The sequence below is a fragment of the Melitaea cinxia genome, chromosome 15 (assembly GCF_905220565.1).
Source record: "Melitaea cinxia chromosome 15, ilMelCinx1.1, whole genome shotgun sequence".
Classification (NCBI taxonomy): Eukaryota; Metazoa; Arthropoda; class Insecta; order Lepidoptera; family Nymphalidae; genus Melitaea; species Melitaea cinxia.
The window spans coordinates 4,071,640-4,093,312 of NC_059408.1; the positions used below are offsets into that span (position 1 = coordinate 4,071,640).

The 21,673-nt window shown below is 31.8% G+C and overlaps 1 long non-coding RNA gene across 2 annotated transcripts; it reads right to left on the bottom strand.

The window, feature by feature from the left end:
• Positions 1–18,825: 18,825 nt before the first annotated feature.
• On the bottom strand, positions 18,826–19,162 carry LOC123660447. Of its 2 annotated transcripts, none has more exons than XR_006744193.1 (2): positions 19,074–19,162; positions 18,826–18,933 (listed from the first exon to the last, which is right to left on the bottom strand). It is a non-coding gene; the product is annotated as an uncharacterized LOC123660447 (long non-coding RNA). The 2 variants fall into 2 exon arrangements; XR_006744192.1 differs by having other exon boundaries at positions 19,069–19,162.
• Positions 19,163–21,673: the final 2,511 nt, after the last annotated feature.

Genomic DNA, 21,673 nt, shown 5'->3' on the forward strand with positions numbered 1-21,673 from the left:
TAAATATGAATTGTTTAATTTATAATGAATCAGTCATATTTTCATTCCCTCAATGAAAACTGACGTTTCTTTACCCATGCTCACCTGATGGTAAGCGATTCCCGTTGCTTATAGACGTCTGCAATACCAGAAGACTCCATCCCAAGTTCCCCCCAAGAGCTCTGGTCATCTTACTCACCAAAAGGAACACAACACTGCTTGAAAACATTTTTATTTAGCTGTGTTCTCCTGTAAGGTCGAGGCACTACCCACTCGGAATGCTCCATATTTTGAGCAGGAAATTGCATGCTGTACCTCAGTTAAACATTACGTTAGTAGTGCCAGACTACGCCAATAGCGCTTTACAACATTCAAGCTTTTTCAATATTAGTATGATAAACTTATTAAAAAATTCTACTTCTATAATACTACCTGTACCTATTTTATATATTATTATCTTGAAAATTGTAAATGTACCTAATGTTATATAAATTAAACATAGTACGCTTGTATTATGTCTTACGCAATACATTCAATATTTTTCAACCTTCAGAAATTTGCACACAAACAATAACAAGTAATTCTGTAAACGATAATGAATCATTTCTAATCTAACGTCAATGTTCGTTTAGCTATCATTGTTATGAGAATCCGTTTGCAATTGTACTTATCCCAAATGACAAAGTGGTTTTCATTATCAACGCACAAGATATAGGAATCTCAATTCAATTGTATATATTTGTAAACACTTTTTTTAATAAAGCTATTTATTATATAACGTCATTGAAACCATCGAGTATAATACATAATAGTAGTTTATCTAATATTTAAATTCTCGTGTCGCGGTGTTTGTAGTTAAACTCCTCCGAAACGGCTTGACCAATTCTCATTAAAATTTTGTATACATATTGGGTAGGTCTGAGAATCGAACCACATCTATTTTTCATACCCCTAAGTTACAGGGGAGGGGGGAGAATTAAGTGGGTTAATAATCTATATGGCAAAACAACGTTTGCTGGGTCAGCTAGTATTAGATTAAATCGACACGACTAATGTGGAAAACAAGCGTAGATACGGTTCGCTTGATGGTAAGTGGACGGTAACCAATAGACGTCTGCAACACCAGAAGTATTACAAGCGTGATCCTTGATCCTACATCCATTATTATATGATGTCAATACAGCACATCCCTAGAGTCCAGGGCACCTCACTACTTTGTTTACTACAGGAACATAACACTACTAATTCTTGCTTCTACTTCCAAAAGGTTGAATTAGGGTCTTCTCCAATTAGGTGACTATCGCTAGCGCGACTCCGTCTCGCCCCACCCAGGTGGACGACTGCTCACACGTGGTGGTGCTTTAGTCAGTAGGAGTCTGGCATAACCCTCTGGCGACCCCGCGCTGGAGGGTATCCATGATGGATTTTCCCCACGTTAAAAAAAGGGTCTTCTCCAATCAGGCTGCACCAGATTTTGAGCCGGAAGTTTACTGCTATACTAAATATACCTAAATAAAATATCCTAGCCTATCACTTATTACTATACTTCTTATATAAAACTTATAAATAATCTATTTATATATTATATTGTTTATCAAATAGCCATAACAATCGAAGTTGAATACCCTCAGACGGTTTGTCTCGTTATCGTATTTTTATGACGTTTTTCAATGCTCCCTTTGTAGAAAATCTTACATTATTTAATTATTTTTATTCTTGTAACCAATTTGAAGTTTCCAAAAAATATTTAAGAAATAGAAAATTTGAAAAAACTTTGTCATGGATTTGTAACGTAAAAGAAAAAAAAAACACTTCCAGATGTTGAAATCACTAAAAATTATTTTATATTTATTTTAAAATATATTAATATTAAGAATAAAAATCTCACATCATTGAGTTATTTTCTTAGAACGCTAGAAACTAAACTATCAAAAATAATAATATCAAAATCTATTATCCAGGATAGATACGCAATACCTACTTATTGACATTGAAAAAACGATAAACTTGCTATTTCGCTCGATAATACATATCTACTGTACTATTTGAATACGTAACGTAGTTAGGTAAGTTACACTATTTTAACCGACTTCCAAAAAAGAAGGAAAGAATTGAGAACTCAATTCAATTGTTTTTTTTTTTTATGTTACCTCAGAATTCATGAACCGATTTTGATATTTTTTTTTTCAATAGAAAGGTGTGTCTTGTGGTTCCATTTAAATTTAATTGAGATCTAATAATTACTTTTCGAGCTATATCTAATAATGTGTATTTACTTGATATTTTTTCGTCGACCTACTTTGTATTATAGCGCATAGCTTTTCACTGGGTATACCGATTTTGATAATTCTTATTTTAATCGAAAGCTATGCCCATTAAAACTGATTGAGATCTGATCACTACTTTTTGAGTAATCTTTGATACCGCTTATTTACTTGACTATTTTTTCGTCTACGTACGTGGTATTACTTATCGATATGATTGAAGTTAGCTTTTTTTTTTGTTTGCGTCTTTATTAATTATCTTTGTAAATGTTGACGGAAAAACGGCAACTCAAACAGCTTTAAAATGCCTAGGCGATCAATATAATACTGAGTAGTTCTAGGTAACGCACGAAATATTGTTTCTATTGTTCTTAACTATTCGCATCATCGGCTTGTCGATCAATACAACTCTTACACTTTACTTATTCTCTCTCACCTATAGGTGTACAAGTAAAGTGTGATTTTTTAATTTTTGGTAATTTACCTTATTTTCTTTTAGTCTTTTAAACATTGCTTGCTACACATTTTGCTTTCTCTACAATGCCTAGATTATGCATGAATTAAGAAACTTTTCTTTAATACTCGATTTGAACGTTTTAGATCTTCTATAATATATCTAATTCTATTAAATCCCAGATTATAATTATGGCAGTGCACATACACACACACATACTCACATACACACGCACACGTGTAGCTGTCATACACATTTGTGTAATACTAACTGTATTCACACAAATAGATATTACACATTTGTATAATATCTATTTGTGTGAATACACAACATAGACCCAGTCAGTCAGTCAGCTCAGCCTATTGCTGTCGACTGCTGGATATAGGCCTCCCCGCGTTCGCGCCAGACATCCCGGTTTTCCGTAATCCTCATCCAGCCTACACCGGCAATCTTACGTAGATCGTCGGTCCAACGAGCCGGAGGACGTCCCACGCTGCAACGCAGTGTTGGACATAGACCCATTTGGGTGAAATATCACCTGCCTGCGTATCTATTTAGAAAGTGTCTTATCTTGTTTCTATTATTAATATTGAAATTAGTTAGTTATAAATATCAAATTATATATTTTTCACTATTTTCCCCGTATATGAAAGACATTTAAATTATGGTCCACAAAACTCACGTGACAATTGCTTACAATTTTATTTCAAATTGTGTGAAAGATTTTATCTTTCTTAAACTTTTTGATTAAGACAAATTTGGGTGAATAAAAAAGTCTCTTTTTTTCTAAAAAAAAGACAAAGTATTATTTTTTTTTCACAACTATAAAATTTAACCTAATCCTTTTATCTTATGATTTTTATATGTTATCTAAGTGACAATGATATCTCACTGTCGTTTAGTTAGATAACAACAATTTACCAGTAGCAGATATATATATATATATATATATATATATCTGCTGCTGTAGATATATATATATATATATATATATATATATATCACTTTGTGATAGCCTAGTGACAAACAATATATAACATGTATAATTACAATGGGAAGTCAAAGAAAATAAAGCATAGAAAAACCTAGAAACAGACTGAGATCCTAACTAAAGTAAAACTGGAACAAGGGTAAGAATAACTCAATAGAGTAGTACCAAATTCTCACAGGCAGCTTAGATACTGCAGATGCTCTTTGAATAATGATGAAGAAAGACGGAAACCAATTTATTTGCTGCACCATTGGCTGGTCCATTGACGCTGTTTGCAGTGGCAGATTCGATTCCCGTCTTGACTATATGTGTAATGTCTTTTTTTTAAATTATTAATTACCCAGATAAAACATGACAGGTTACAGTTACCTACAATAAACAAGAGTATATGTAAACTTTAACAACTCAAGACTTCCTTATTTTCTGTTATATCTTTAAAAAGAAGAAAAAATACAACATTCAGTCGGTTTTAAATTATTAATTAATTTCAGTACTTTTCTTTATTTCGACCACGTGTTTGTAAATTTTAAACATAACCTATAGACGCATCGATGGTCGCTCCGATTATATAAAGTTCTTGAATAAGCTAAACGTGTTTTTGTACACGTAATATATGTATGTCACGGTGTCATATATTTTTATCTTGTTAGTCACGTGTTTTGAGCGACGACCGATAACGTAAACTACACATTGTTTCTAGTCTAGATGACAAGAAATGGCGTGAAATTGATTAATTTGTATTTACTTTTATTATTTTTTAAAAGTAGATGAACTGGTGAACTTCGTATCACTTACTTATTGTGAAATTTTTATTATTTATTGTTATTTGTGAAAAATATGAACAAAACACTTTCTGAACTTTTTTTTTTGGCAAAGGCATCAAATCACCACAAGACGCAAGGAACATTTTGTATAGGAAAATATAATTATCGTTTTCAGTAATTTCTGTTACTTATTATTTGTGTTTCTTAACGTTAAAACCTTCCCTGAACTTCCACAGATATTTCAAGATCAAAATTAGCGAAATCGGTCCAACCATTCTTGAGTTTTAGCGAGAAAATCGAACAGCAATTGATTTTTATACATTTATATAGACTAGCTAGGGTGTTTCGTACTACTATTTTTTTACTGTGAACTAGCAACTCGCCCCAAGCGGCTTTGCATGGGTGCAAAAACTATTAATTTTCCTCTACTACGAGTATATTACTGAGGTAGGGCACAGCAGGAATTTCCTGCTCAAAATATGGAGCAGCCCGACTGGGGTAGTTACTCGACCTTACAGAAGTAAATAATACTGTAAAGAACTCACTATAGACGGCGCCACGGTTCGCTTAAACCGAAAATAAAAATCATCATATCAAAAATTTCGCTCTAGCGGGTACATCGTTCCATAGCTTAATTGGCTAGAGCGCCGACACGGTCAGTCGGAGACGCGGGTTCGAACCCCGCTGGAGCGGTCAATTTTTGATATGATATTCAAAAATGTTTAGAATTCTTATGTGTGGGTAACACAAAAATAAAATCGTACATATTAAATAATACTGTTTTTAAGCAATATTGTGTTTCTGTTGATGAGTAAGGAGCTCCTTGAGGATTAGGGATTGGGGGTCGGCAACGCGCTTGCGATGCTTCTAGTGTTGCTGCAGGGCTATTCTGTAAATATCCATTTCGATATCGAGCTTCACCTGAGTGACAGCGCTCACTTCGAAAGCGAAACCACTTCACCTTGGTTTGGAATTCTGTAAACATTCGGTACGCACAAGTGAAGTGAAGTGAGTGTCGAATCGAAGTGCGGCAATCTAGAGTTGTGTTTGTTTTATCGATATTCTTTTCTTATAGCTTTATTTTAGAATATGTGCATGAAGTAAATGTCGAATCAAGTGTCGAATTGAGATGAGTGAAGCAGTAAATCACCTTACAGAATACCGAATTCATATTATTAATGCCAACGTTCTCACGCAACAGGGTTCGATTCGTCGCCGCACTCACAAGTGTGGCGCTACGGGACTGTCGAGTTTTAATGAATACGAATTTGATATCTCACCGCGGATTCCACTGTCGAGACACGAAAATGTTCTTACAGAATAGCACTACAGGCGTCTATAAGCTACTGTAATCTCTTACTATCAGGTGAGCCGTACGCTTGTTTGCCGGGCTAGTGTTATAAAAAAAAAATAAGAAATATTACGCATGTATTATACATATAAACCTCCCTTTGGAATCACTCTATTTACTAAAGAAACCCGGATCAAAATCCGTTGCGTAGTTTTAAAGATCTAAGCATACAGACAGCGGGAAGTGACTTTGTTTTATACTATGTAGTGATATATATTTCCCTTTTTTTTATGCAATTATTTATCCATTATAAACAATCGTGTTTGCTCGCAAACAAAAAAAAAACTAGTTACTTTTATTTACATTGACAAGTAATACGACGGAGTTATTTGAAAAAATCATTAAACAAATTCGAATTTTTTGGAATAACTCAAAAAGTAATTTTCAAGTCTCGTCCAATTTTAAACGGGGAACATACGAAAATTACCAGCTTTTAATTTAAAAAAAATATCAAAATTAGTAGACACACATAGGTAAACATTAGTACACACATAAAAATACAGTCGAATTGAGAACCTCCTCCTTTTTTAAGGACAGTTAATAAACAATAAACCAAATCTTTCATTATATAATATTATATGTATATGCTGAAAAGCGTTAGTCAAGTGACTTGAGAGTTGAAATAAAATAAATTTCATAAAAGATTGCTTTTTATCAATGTACGGTGTATTGTTTTTATTTTCAGCGGCAACTGCGCACAAAAAAAATATATTTAAAAAAAAAACGCAATATCTCAAGGTCAGTCGTTTTATTCGTTTCAAATATTTTTTACACACGATTAGTCTTTAGTTGACATTTTTAGCTCGTGTCTATAAAATAAGAATCCTTCTAGATTATATAGTTTTCCAATGATAAATAAATTAAAATCATTTTCACACTCACATATTTTATCAAATACAAATAAAACTAACAAAGATTTGCTATTATATAGTTATAAATTCTTCTCTGTAATTATTGCGTCACTAATCAAAATAGTTTTATCAAGAAAAAAATACTAGACAAAATTATGTAACACCCAACAAGTTTACTTACAAACGAAACAAACTGAATGCAAATGACCTTTTGATTGGGTACCTACGTGTATTATATTTTGCATTTCTATCACGTGTTTGCATTATTTTTTACTGGTCACTTAACATTTAATACTTTTAGTGTTGATTCAAATCTATTCATGCCCGATGCCTAATTTCAGTAAAAATTGTTTATCACTTCCAACGATAAAACAAAGTTATTTTATGGAAGTGCTGTGTACTTCTTTAAGAGACAAATTCACCATAAACTATTTCCTTTTTAACCGACTTCCAAAAAAGGAGGAGGTTCTCAATTCGACTGTACTTTTTTTTTTTTTTTTTTATGTATGTTACATCAGAACTTTTGATCGGGTAGACCGATTTCAACAAATTTTGTTTTAATCGAAAGGTGGTGTGTGCCAATTGGTCCCATTTAAATTTATTTGAGATCTAACAACTACTTTTCGAGTTATATCTAATAATGCGTTTTTACTTGACGCTTTTTTCGTCGACCTACGTTGTATTATACCGCATAACTTTCTACTGGATGTACCGATTTTGATAATTCTTTTTTTGTTGGAAAGGGGATATCCCTAGTTTGGTACCGTGATAAGGAAACCAGGATCTGATCATGGGATCCCAGAGAAATCGAGGGAAACTCTCGAAAATCCGTAATAACTTTTTACTGGGTATACCGATTTTGATAATTTTTAATTTAATCGAAAGCTGATGTTTATCATGTGGTCACATATAAATCTTATCGAGATCTGATAACTACTTTTTGAGTAATCTTTGATAACGCGTAGTTGCTTGACTATTTTTTCGTCGATCTACGTTGTATTACTTGTCGATGTAATTGAAGTCGGTTTTTTTTTCGTTTGCGAGCAAACATAATTTATCTATCTTCTATATTGTTCTTAGTAAATAAATCTTTGGATGAACCGTTCTTTTTAGAACACAACCTCTTTGAATTTGAATTCATAAACAGAACGAGTTGTTTTAAGAATATAGAAACCAGACTTAATGATTAGATAGGTTTATAACTGTTTTTTAGCGGACCAAAGGACCGAGCTTAACCTATTCAATAACCACTGATTCTCTACCCAGTAATCTTTGGTAAATCTAATTTTATCTATAAAAGATAGAAAACTTTATTTGTTAACAATTTTTATACGAATAATTGTCTGAAGTGCACGAGAAGTATAAGCTTGCCTACATTGATATTCCCCACTGGAATTATGAATACAAAACAGCTGTCAAATTAACATCGAACAAGTTAAATAGACCTTGAAAATTTTCCATCGCAAGTAATGATATAGATATTATAAAATATTTTTTGATTACTAATTTATCTATCTTAAGAACTGTTGATATATTAAAAAATTGACATTAATTTAATAAAGTAATAAGTAATAAATAAAATTAGTATTTTGAAGTATATTTTAGTAGTAGGTAGATAGGTATAGTTTGTATTGTGAAATTGAAATGATCGTTACGTTTTCTTAAATTTTCTAACTAAAATGCCAATTTCTTTACTTTTTCCTTCCGTAAGAATCTTCTACAACGTATAAGAAAACTTTAAAGGAAAAAAGCGAAACGTTCCAGCCGGAGGTCAGGGATTTTATATACCTATATATAGGTATATGTAGGACTGGTTAAGTTACAGTAAAACTAAACTTAATTTATTTGTAATCGTCAGTTGAATTCTAATCCACTTAAAGACGGACATGTATATTTTACAACGCAGTAAATGAAAGGTATTCTAACGATAAAGAAGATAATACTCCGGTACAATATTTGCTTTAAAAACGAATTTTTGAACAAAAAAAAAATCTATAGCTATCTAAAATATTACCTACACTTCTAACAAGTTTTATTAAACTCGAATAATTTGCTGCTAGCTTCAATGCATCACCGTATGTTTTTAATTTTTATAATTAACCAACTTTTAGCGATTATGTTGAAATATTTTAAATATTACTAGCTAATAAGGCAGATTTTCTTCTGTCTTTTTCTATCAAACGCGATATGATGAAATAATGGTTACGTTTATTAAAATTGTCTATGCATTTTTCTTATTTGTTCGTTCTGTAAGAACATTCTACAAACTATTAGAAAAGCTAAAAAAATCCTAGTTGGTCCAGGAGATCTTTAATCTTGTGCTTAGCACCACATTTAGCACTTTGTTAAATGGATTGTAAATATATGCTTATAACCATAAAAAGTCTGACATCACTAATGTTTATTTTTATTCGTAAACAGGACAAGATATTCATTTAACTTATCTATTAATAACTGTAACATTGAAATTAAAATACAATTTATTAACGTACGTTAGTTTAACGTTGATGGGAATTGCCTGCCCCATAAATAAATCCATCAACTTACTAAAAAATTAGGACAAATTTCGGCGCCAGCGCGTCGCCTTTGACACGTGCTTCATGTTTAATGTTTTTCCTCCATACTAATACTAATATTATCCAGAAATTTCTGTTTGTATACATAACTGATAATCTTTAGTAAACAATATATCTAGCGATAATCTAATATCTGACATTGTATGTTCGGATCTAATATTGGTTCAATTTTGGATATACTGCAGTTCTTGAAATTGTTACACTATTAGCCTTTTTTTGTTTCATGAACCGGGTAGTTCGAATAATTGCTTCATTGGCAATTTTAACTAAAAGACATAATTTTTTACAGTATTTGGAATAGGATAAACATGATTATTTATTTTTATTTGCTATCGTTTTCTGCCTGTCGTTTTAGGATTTAAAAAATTCAAGTAAAATTAACGAATCATAATAATTTATAGCTATCATTAAAATAATAAAACGATACAAGTAGGTACGGAGACCAACGCTATACAAAATTATGATATCACCAAAGTCAAGGTCTAACCTACTTTCTTTGTTTTTTGTTTATACAATACAAAGGAATGTCGGACAGAAATTATTAAACAGAAGTAATGGCGCCTATGTATAAACGGGCAATAAAATATTATAACATTAATAAATGAAACAGTCAATAAATGTATTATTTGTTACTTATATCTCAGCCATTTTATTAAATGAAATTGATTTTCAGCAGACGATAAGGACTTTGTGATTTACTGAGACTTTTTCAAATAACTAAAGACGATTCTTCATTCTTCTTTGACAATGTTCTTTAAGGAAAGAAATATTAATATTTATCACATTTTTTGACCCAAATTTATAACGATGCTTGCTAATATTTGCGATCTATAAGTAACTATTAGGCTTTGATTAATCCTATTATCTATTAAGTATCTTTGTTATTATATATAGATAAATTATTAATTATTACAATAACAGCTTCGATTTTAGATTGCATCTTATTATAATATACAGTAACCATCACATGCCATTTTGTGTCAACTATTGACGTGACGTGGTAGCAAACATATAAACAGCCAGTCAGAGGAACTTGCTAAGCTTTAAGATATTATTATGCTCATATAAATTCCTGATACTTGTATTTATTTATTTTTGTTTATTAGAGAGACATACAGTTTTTATACGCAAAATTAGAATTGGAAAATGGTAAAAAAAGGTCATGAGTGTAATGATAAGTTCCAAACAACGTTAAAGACAACGTTTAAAATAAATACAAACAAGAGGGACAGTCGAAACTTTGTTCCAATAAAACGACTGTAATTATTAATTAACTTCCTAATAAAGTTAAGCTTGTTTTAAATGTTACAATTTGAATATTTATGGGCTGTATTAATTTGCATATAATAACTTGTAGGTTTTTACTACACTATTCATAATATTTTTAATATATTTAAGAGATAATTAGCTTAAATATGAAACGATTTATCAGAAACTCGTTAGTCTTAGGATTCAAAATAAATTGAGTTTGAGCATTTTGGAATCGTCGTTTGTAATTAGTTTATTATAAAGTAAAACGATGCTGCTGATGGTGAACGAATGCTGTTGGTATAATTTATAAGGATAATATGAAGCGATCAGACCACGTGACTGATAGAATAATGCCGAAACTAGTCTGACTTTACGATTACGAGTATAATATATACTCTAAATAGAAACTGAAAACTCACATTTTATTTATTACTAGCAACCGCACGGTCGCAAAAACTATCAGTTTTCGTCTACTAGGTATATTATGCATGTATTATACATACAAACCCTCCTCTGGCCTCATTTCAATCACTCTATTTACTAAAAAAAACCGCATCAAAATCTGTTGAGTAGTTTTAAAGATTTAAGCATACAGACAGCGGGAAGCGACTTTGTTTTTTATTATGTAATTATTACATTGCAGTAAATATTAAATTAATAAGTTTGAACACCTGTAGCATTGTTCCAAACAAAACGTTAAAAACATTAGTCTGTTAAATGGCTACAATAATATTCTGACAGAGCATTATTAATATCAGTAAGTCGTGGAACCCATACTAGAAAATTTGCACAGCTAGGACTTGGAAAAGATGGCATTCGCAGAATTTAATATTTTTTGTACACAGTATTTTTTAATAACAACATTATACACCGTCTCATTTTGCAAGGTTTTGCCCAATAATGAATGACAACGCTGGGAAAGCGGGTTTTTCATTGCTGTAGTAGACTGGTCGCGCTGGTGTATGGCACCATCCTGTGTTACTTACTCATTAGCCTAGAGTTATAGGAATGGTTATGTAGACATCCATCATCACCCGACCGACATCCAGCGGTCGTCAGATTCTCGTTATAGTTAGTGGCAAGAGTTCTGTTGAAATGAGAAGATAGGAGGAACAGCCGCTGGATACAAGCGGCGTTAGACCGCCAAAGAAGGAAGACTTTATAAAGAGGAACCTATTTCCAGCAGTGGATGTCCATCTGTTCAAAATTATGATGATAATGAATCTCAAAATCAAATTATTAGAAATAATCTATGCCAACTCTAAGTAACAACAATACTTAGCTTTATTCTCAAACAACATAATTCCACAAATACGAAACAGTAAAAAAAATACCTAAAATATACCCTCGAGAAACACTTAAAAAATCTAATTTTCTCGCCTCTCCTTTTTGAGAACTTCGTTCCGTTTAACAAATTTAATACCAGTGACTCTTTATAGTACAATGACATTTTATAGTAATCATCGTAATTCAGTTCCTATGAGACTATTTCACACAAGATATAATCAAACTCATTAATAGTTTTAGAAACAAACACGCTAAGAAAATTTTAGGTTTCTAATATTCACAGGGCTTACATCCTTTCCAATGTCGCCGACAAATTAATTTTCAAATGTAATAATTATCATTGAAATCATTTCGGTATCAACGTTGAAAATAAAAGATTTTGAAAAAATGTGCACATTTTTGAAGAAGCTCTAAGACGTAGAGATACAGTCCCCATTGACGTAGCCTGGTAAATTCAGCTCTAATATTTCCCTTTAAGTGAACACAAGGTCTTTCCCTAGTAGTTAAACATTTTTAGGTTTTTATTCGACACTCTTAGACACTGTAAACGTGAGTGTTTTGCAAACAAACTTTAGAGGCATATTAAGACAAAACCATTAAATTTTGAATGAATAAAAGTAAATTCCGAAGCAAAAGTTTTATACAGAACAGTAACGCTGCCAATTTTCATTCGTATTATTTATAAACATCGCAGTAATTTTAGCCCATTGAAGACGCTCCTTAAACATAAATTCCTCTTCCGCTAGTCCGTGACGACCTTGACTTTATGAAAACAAGCCACCGAGCGATGTTATGTCATATAACGTACAGATAAAAATAAAATATAGATATTTAAAAAGCAGATGTACGTTACTCGTTTTTGTCATTAAAGTTATTTTTCGAGGTATTTTATGAAAACAAAACCGTAAATTTATTATGTCTCTGGAATAAATAGATATTTCTCAAAGTAGTATAATAAAAGAATGTATGACTTAATAAGTAGGAAAATCTAAAAGTGCTCGTCACCATGTTGTATATATTAGATAATTAATTATTGAGTCTACCACTCATATAAATCCCGTCGGTCCCAGTTAACATCTACGCCTGATAGCGATCGTTACTCATAGTAGGGAATATATCCGCAAACCCGCATTGGAGCAGCGTGGTGGATTAAGCTCTGATCCTTCCCCAACATGGGGAAAGAGGCCTATGCCCAGTAGTGGGATATTACGGGCTGAAGCGTAGTTTTTATTAAGTGAAAATAAAGCACAACCTCTTGGAGGCGTACAAAACTATAAGATATCTCCTTACATAAAATAAATATTAAGGGTTTTTAAAAAAAAATGTCTGACCCATTTAAAATCGTAAATGTTATAAGTAAAACTTTCTTTAGTTTCATTTAATTAGTCGATTGAATTATAAGCACTTATAATTTGAAGTAGCCAGTAATTTGATAAAAAAACGTGCTGAAGATGCAAAATTTAGTTCAATAGGTAAGTAAGTCATATAGCTTAGTCAATAACGAGTAAGCTCAAACGCTTCTTAAGTTCATTGACTGCTAAAAAATGTATCCTACATTTTATTTATGTATAAGTATTCGATAGACGTGTGAACAATTTTGAGATTGTGGCTATTATTTTAGTTACTCCACTAAATTGTTCGAGTATTTGATTAAATCCACTAAATTATTAGCGTTATGTGTACAAGCCAGAACGGTTTTTTTTAACTTAATTCAAACGATCATAAATTAATGCTATTAGTATGCTCTCTGAATAGTCTGTCTATTCAGCAGAGCAGAGCAGACAATTAAAAATAAATACTTAATAGCCTTTGTTCCTTTAGAATATACTTTAGCAGATTTAAAAAAAAAGGAAGATGTTCCCAATTCGCCTGTATTTTTTATTTTTTTGACTCTTTCTTCTAATGTGAGAGAGGACGAACAGTTTTTGAGTTATGCGTTAATGCGTATTTAATTGATTATTTTTTTTCGAATACCTATGTTGTATTAAGTTATTTTTTTTCGAATACCTATGTTGTATTTGTAACGGTAAGCCGTTATCAATTGAAGTCGGTTTTTTTTCGTTTGTGAGCAAACACAATTTTGCTATTAAATATTTATTATTTTATATTCATATTGCACATGTGTGTACTTTCATTAATCCAGACGTATACCAACTGTATCAATAGCTACATACATAATCATTAAATTTAATGTATATTTTTTATAAATTAATAAATTTATTGTGTCAGCAGTTTATGCTGTGTCAATAGTCCAAAAACACACACAGCAGACAAAAATGCCTGATGCGCCAATACTATGACAAACAATATTACGTATATGATTATATTTTATTATTTATTTTTATTATTCTTAATCCTTTCAAATTTCAAACACATATTGCGAATGAATTATGCATTCATTAACTTTAAAAACTTTTTAAATTCACTTTAAAAAACAAAAGCTCGCTCACATGTGCGAGGCTTTTGATGTAATATACATATACCTAATTGATATAATGATATCGTAAACATGAAGTTTGTTTGTATCTCATATTTAGTGGTTCTTATCTAAAAACTACTTTTGTTTGAATTTCTTGCTAAGTAAACGCAGCCACGCTTAAACTATATCCAATGTTAAAAGGATATAGGCGAACGTTAAGGTTGGGAAAAAGGTATAGATTTTCGCTTCCAGCTCATTGACTGTATGAAACTCAACTTTTGTACTATATATTTAACGCTTCACACTCAACGGCCCCCAGTAGGATTATCTCCTGTGTCAGGGGTCCGGAAACACACAATACACAAGCACAAATGTCCAGACCACGGCAAATATCTGTACAGCCAATACAAATGTATGCCGTGTGCGGGGATCGAACCCGCAACCGATAACGCAACAGCCACAAACCAGTGCTGTGACCGTTGCGCCAACGCGTCGTCATATTGTATCAGAATATTTATTTTAGGCCAATATTCTAGTAAAGTGTTCTAGTATACTGCTTGAGCCAGCTGTCTACATAGATATACTAAAATAACGTTACCAAAATAATAACAAACGGGAAATGGTCCAAGCATCTCAGACGAGCTAGACAGCTGTCTACAATCTGTACTAAATATTCTAATAGCTCTGTATTACTAACTAAACAAAACCATTGCTATTCATAAAAGTTTTACAAAGTTGCGATAAAAACTTCAAGCGTCGTTTATTCTCTAGCCAATACTAATAAATTACGGGAAACAATATCAAACATTTTGTTTACATCGGAAGAATACTAACCATTCTCTCGTTTGATATTCATAATACATTATATCAATTGTTCTCTGTATTTAGACTGGTTGAATTTAAAACAGTTCCATGTATTGAATCGCGTTTGTTAAAAGTAAAAGACAATTACCTTTTGTATGAATAAATAGCATTTATTAACGACTTCAAAAAAGGAGGGGTTACTTAATTCGACCGATGAACCGATGAATCGATTTGGATAATTCTTTTTTTGGTGGAAAGGAGATATTCTAAGTGTGGTACCATGACAAGGAAACCAGGATCTAATGATGGGATCGCAGAGAAATCGAGGGAAACTCTCGAAAATCCACATAACTTTTTACTGGGTGAACCGATTTTGATGATTTTTAATTTAATTGAAAGCCGATGTTTATCATGTGGTCACATTTAAATTTCATCAAGATCTGATTACGACTTTTGGAGTAATCTTTGATAATGCGTATTTACTTGACTATTTTTTCGTCTACCTACGTTGTATTACTTGTCAATGTAAGTGAATTCGGTTTTTTTTCGTTTGCCAGCAAACACATATGATATATATGATATGTGGTGACTATGGGCAAAACACATGAGTTCACGTTATTTTTGGCGTAAACTTGTGGAGGCCTATGTCCAGCAGTAGACTGTATAGGCTGTAATGATTATGATGAATGACAGCAAACACAATTATTGATTTTATCATTCAACTTATGTCTAATGTCAAAACTACTTCCATCATTATCTCATCATCATTTCGGCCTATCGCAGTCCACTGCTGGACTTAGGCCTCCACAAGTTCGTGCCAAAAATGGCGTGAAGTCATGTGTTTTGCCCATAGTCACGTTTCTCATAGTCGCAGCGAAGACGCTGCTGCCCGTTTTCGGTCTGTGTATTTCAAAACCAGCAGTTGGATGGTTATCCTGCCGATCGGTAGGCTTTTTAAGTTCCAAGGTGGTAGTGGAACTGTGTTATTCTCTTACGACTCCCACGGGAAGATAGGGGAATATAACCATATTCTTTACTGCCGTAGCCACACAGCGAAACAGCTACTAAACCGTATACAATAAAAGTGCTTCTAGAATCAGCGGTAAGTATTTAGATGAGGAGTCGTCGAATTATATTCTAAGCTCAAAATTTGACTGTTTATCGGCACAATTTCGTTACAGAAAAAAATCGCCCTAACCTATGTAACTTCAAAATTAGACCGTTTATCGACATAATTTTGTTACAAAAAAAAAAATAACCCTAACCTATCTAACTTTAAAATGATGGCTCTTAATATAAAGACTAGCCGGATCAGCTTCCTCGGTCAGTGGTAAAGTTTGTCTGGCATATAAAATATTGAGACGCTTTATGAGCATCTTTTTTTTCTGTGGGTAAGCCTGACATTCTTGGGACAATTAACTGGTAATGTGACCACAAAGGTACCACGAGCAATGAAACAGGCAACAAAATGAATAAGAACGTAACTCATCAATTAAGTACACAACAAACCTTGAACATGTTTACTTTTACTGTTTTCTGAGTAATTCTGACTCAACGCATACGCAGAGACACACCTCCCGTTTGAAAACACGTCTCGTTATTACGCAACGTACTACAAGCATGACAAATATGTTTGTCTATACATCGTGTTAATTAATGTAAATTGTATTTCATGCCCTTTAATTGATATTTTAATGATCCTATTCGCAGTATGAATACGCCACAGGATGACGCCGTATTGTTTATATTGTTAGAAGTACCTCGTTAGTTTTTAATTATACTTATAAAAAATTGTTATACATACTTTTAAACGATGGATAGATAAAATCTAAAACTATTAAAATTGTTGTATCCATGAAGGATTTTCCCCACGTAAAAAAAGGGTGCAAAGTTAGACTAAAATAAACAATTTAGGTACACCCTTGCCTCAATACACATAATATAACATACATAAAAAAAATACAGTCGAATTGAGAACCTCCTCCTTTTTTGGAAGTCGGTTAAAAATTTTATACTCACAATTAGTGATTGACATATTTTTGAGAATTCTCGTTTCATCGTAGACAAGCATAAACTATACACAAACAGCTAAATTAATTGAAATATTTCTGTCCTTATTATAGACCAGTAAGTATTATACATACGAAATATAAAAACTCAATAACCCTACAAACGGTCGTGTCAGTTAAAATTCGATATAGACAAGTTATTTTACTCTTTGTTCGATATTAAGTACTTATGTACATTTAGTTTAAGAATATAGGTAGGTATTTCCCATTGTGAGGTTTCTACGAACTCCTTTTTTGTACACGTCGTAATTGAATGTGATACTTCAATTCGTTTCATTTTCTTTTTAATTAACAATAAGCAATAATAATAAGCTTTTTTTTTAAATAATAGTATTTTCTTAGTAGGTTATCGTTTTTTACTATTCTTTTGTACCTACCTATGTAGTAAGGCTGTAAATATTTAAAACGTTATATACTATACTGTGTTATGAAATAGAACAAAAAAGTAGAACAAAACCCCGTCAAAATTGTATCCGAGCTATTAAATACAATTTTTCAATTATCTAATAAATTGAAAATTGCGTACTACTATTTACTTATATATTATATACTACATTATGTTATTAACGAATTCCTTAAATCTAAATAGATTATTAACAATAAAACACAAATTAATAATTTAAGAGAACATATTTTTTGGAATATTTAAACTATATATTTGTACTTTATAATTAATTCAAACACTACATTGTGAAACAAAAGTGAGAAAGAGACAAAAGACGTTTAGAGCGAGATGCAATGAGTGGCGTGATGTACCTGTTTACGTTTTCTATTAATATATATTCATAAGTATTCGCATTCAGATGCGCATACGCAAGTCAGTCACACCTACCGTAAACAAGGCTATCAATAACTATACGTAACCTTTCTAGCACATATACTTATATTACATATGCCTAACGTGACCAGACGTCCCGTTTTAACCGGGACCGTTCTGTTTTGCGGTTGTGTCCCGGTATCGTGAAAGATATGCCCGGGATACGAACATGTCCCGTTTTTTGAAATGACGCGAAAATGTTGTGTATTTAATAGGCCAAATTTAAAGTGTAGTACTAAACAGATAGATAACTCAAAAACTACTTGTCCAATCTTGCTCAAATTTAAATAGGCCTACACTCACCTGATAGCGATGAGAAGCGATTACCGTAGCATATAGACATCTTCAACATCAGAAGCTTCGCAAGCGCGTTGCCGACCCTATCCCCAATTTACCCCAGGAGCTCTGGTCTCCCCACTCACTAAAAGGGACACAGCACTGCTTGAAATCAGTAGGTATTATTTAGCTGTGATCATCTGTGAGGACGAGATACTACCTCAGTCGGGCTGCTCCATATTTTGAGCACGAAATTTCCTGCTATGCCCTAACGAACTTAACTAGTTACTTACTTGAACGTAACTTTAATGAAAATAACATTATCTATTATATAAAACAAGTACAAACATGATACTAAGTAATGTATATAATATTGGAGTAACTACAATTTAATAATTTCAGTAGATGCATATGTTATTAACACATAATAAAAACGTAGCAAGGTCTATGTCTGTATTACATAGTATAAAACAAATTCGCTGTCCGCTATCTGAATGCTTTAGATCTTTAAAACTACGCAACAGATTTTGATACGGTTTTTTTAGTAAATATAGAGGAAGGTTTATATGTATAATACACGCATAATATAGTAGAGAAACACTGATAGTTTAAGCGGTTTCTAATGTGATGTCGTAAATAAACACGTTTTTTTTGCGCTTACATTGAAAATATTTATTTTATATTTATTATCAGCATTGCACCCGTGCGAAGCCGGGGTGGGCCGCTAGTATTGAATAATCTTCAAATAATAGTTGCTAGGTACTCGTTGTAGTTTTGCTACTTGTGAACAAAATAATTGTTAAAAATGTTCTGTACGACCGCTCACATATCAAATCTCAAATTAATTTTAATATAATTTGGTATGAATATAGCATATTTTCCTAGTAATCTCATAACTTATACTAATATACTAACTTAACTTATAGCTGTACTAACTTGTAATAACTTAATTTATATGAACATAAGATGTGGACGATGTGGTGACAACGTAGGTATAACCGCAAGGGATTATAAATTTCCAGAAACGCGCAAAATAAAAACACGAATGCGTGTTTTTCCTGAAACCCGTTTTAATAATCTTTGTTTTTATATTAAAACTACGTTATTTGATACGTTTCCGTATTTCCCAAGGCATTTAACTTTCGTTATAATTTTATGAATATTAAGAAGTAGTATTAGCAACATTTTAACCACATACTTTGTATTTTATCAATTCTCGGTTAAGGCGTAACGCATTAGCAATGCGGGGCGAATGATTACAAACTTGGTCACTGCCAAGGTCATCATCTTATATTGAAATGTAGTAATAACTAACATAGTATGATATTTTGATAATATGTTTTTTACTACGCAATCACAGAGTTTTTAACCAACTTCAAAAAAGGAGGAGGTTATCATTTCGCATGGATTTTTTAAAGTGTACTATACTGTGCGTGTGGTTGGACCGATTTTGATGATTTGTCTTTTAATCGAAAGCTGGTACATGTCATGTGGTCCTATTTAAATTTTATTGATATATGACGCGTACTTTTTGAGTTATCCCTAATAATTAGTATTTGTTAGAAATTTTATTCGATTACCTACTACTAATTACAAAGTTTACTATACAACTAGGTCGGCATACAAGCGTACAACCCACATGATCGTAAGCAATTAATACACGCTTGCAACACCAGAAGCAAGCGCCTTGCCAACCCTTCCCACAACTATTCCCAGGAGCTCTGGCTATCTTAACACAGTAACGTGTCACTAAAATTTGAGAGCAGTGTTATTTAGCCGTGATCTTCTATAAGGTTGAGGTACTTCCTCAATCGGGCTGCTACCGATTTTAAGTGGTTATATTTCGCTGTGCCCTATCTCAATACTATACATTACTATTACGTATTAATCGTCGACGAAAATTGAAGTAGATTTTTTTGTTTGCGAGCAAACAACAAACATTCAATGAAACTGTTACGAATTGGTTACGCAATAACATGCGCTTATGTTTATATTATTATTTATCTGTGTATAAATATATTTTATCTGCAACAATCACCCTTGGCCAGCTATCTATTCTGATCTCTTCCTTTATTTATATTTAACTTTGCGGTTTTAATTTAGATAAATTCATACTAATCTTAGAAATCTAAAAAATTTGTTTGTTTTAACGCGCTAATCTTAGGAACTACTGTTTCGAAACGTAAAATTGTTTTCGTCTTGGATAGCCTTCTTACCGTGGAAGGCTAGTCTGTATGTTTCTTACAAATTAACGTGTGTGAAGCCGCGGGGCACGGCTAGTAAACTAACATGCAATAATTTACTTAATATAAATACATACATAATAAAAGAAAACATTTGGTTTTTATATCTATTCATGTTGACTATTTCTTGCGAGATTTAAGAATCCAAGCAAAACATTAATTCCGACACTACGGCTCTTAAGTTTAAAATTATGTTACTTATTGCTTCACACGAAAGCTCATTGCAATGAAACTTGATACGTAGGTAGCCGGAGACCCAGAATAACAAAAAGACAATTTAATCTTAACATTTTCACCTGATCGGTATCCGGAAACTATGGACAAAGTTAAATGTTTAGCCATTTGAAAGTAACTGAGGGATAATTAACAAAAACATTTTTTTACATTAAAAGTCAACGATTTATTAAGTCACTGTATTTAACCCAAAAAACTTTAAACAAAACAAAATAATATATAACGTCTTAAAAAAGTTATCTATCAAAATAATGGACGATGTGCGTTTCTTTACAGATAATTAATTCACAACATCACACATTCGCAACAGATAAAATAATTAAAAATATACAACTGACAAAATACTTCATAAACTTCATACATTATCTACACGCTATTTTTCAACATATAAGAACTTTCGTGCAGTATTTTTAATATAAATAACCATAAGGTTGTTAGGTTAATTATCAAGTCAATAAACACAATAGGAGTTATTAAACACTCCTAATTATAAAATTATTTCTATACCTTCAAAATTTCAATATTGTAAAGAAATTAAACTACCCTCAATACATATACAATAGTTATTCAAATTTCTTAATATTTTACTGAGATCAAAATTTGAAATATGGATTTTTTTCTTAAAATAAAATAACTATTAATAATATTTCAGCTCAGATCAGATCTCAAGTGCTATATTACTAGTACTAAGTACTAGTAATATAGCACTTGAGATCTTATTGTTATACAATAGTCAGTGGGTAAAAAAACTATTCGTTAAAAATTAAATTAATAATAAATATAGCTTCTATTGTAATTAGATCATTAAATAAAGACATTATATAAATTCTGGGAATTAAACATACTAAATCTGTTACTTGCATTACTCAATTCCTACTATAAGTCCACACTCTCTCTATGTGTAATTTTATATAATTTGTTCAAATTTTCAATCATTAATATGTCAATTTTTATCATTAAATCATTCACTTAAGATCAAAAACAATTTGAGAAGATTCCAAATTTTCAAATATTCTTTTTTTCAAAAAAATTATTTATTAATT